The sequence below is a fragment of the Nanorana parkeri genome, unplaced genomic scaffold, assembly GCF_000935625.1.
Source record: "Nanorana parkeri isolate BGI_ZX_2015 unplaced genomic scaffold, ASM93562v1 scaffold1780, whole genome shotgun sequence".
NCBI lineage: Eukaryota > Metazoa > Chordata > Amphibia > Anura > Dicroglossidae > Nanorana > Nanorana parkeri.
In genome coordinates, this window is record NW_017308048.1 from 155,335 (window position 1) to 155,926 (window position 592).

The window sequence follows — 592 nt, forward strand, 5'->3', positions numbered from 1 at the left end:
GGCAAGGAAGGGGGGCATGGGTGAGGGGAGGGGGGTACTAAACCAAAGCTGGAAGCGAGAGGAGGGAGCGCGGGTGGGCGGCCAGAAGGATGACGCATTAAAACCGCATCAAGCTACAACTGTGTTTAGAGCAGCAGACGGACACAGCTCAGCATCCTGGGAAACTACAGATCCCAGCATGGCGCCCGAAGCCTGCTGGGACTTGTAGTCCATCGTTCAGGGAGCAGCCACCCAGGAAAACGTCAGAGCCATGAGTCACCCCGAGACTAAAACCACTTCTAGATGCTCCCGGAATTAACGCCTTCCCCTTCGTGTCTCGCGCAACAGACGCACACGGCACAGTGACCCGAGAACCAGAACCCGCAACATGGCACTCAAGGCTTGCTGGGACTTGTAGTCCATCGGCAGCTGGCATGCTTCCTACTCCTGCGGGTGCGAGGACACAAGTAAATGACTTCTAGATGCTCATAGGCAGACACAGCTTTAGCTGCTTGAGAACTAGAAGTCCCAGCATGCCACTCAGAGATTGCTGGGACTTGTAGTCCTCCGGCAGCTGGCACGCTTCCTACTCCTGAAGGCGGGCACATGTATT

General features: G+C 56.6%; 1 protein-coding gene across 1 annotated transcript in view; it reads right to left on the bottom strand.

Moving 5' to 3' along the window:
- Positions 1-592, bottom strand: part of LMNA (lamin A/C) — a 67,354-nt gene that overhangs the window by 65,921 nt on the left and 841 nt on the right. The window lies entirely within an intron of this gene.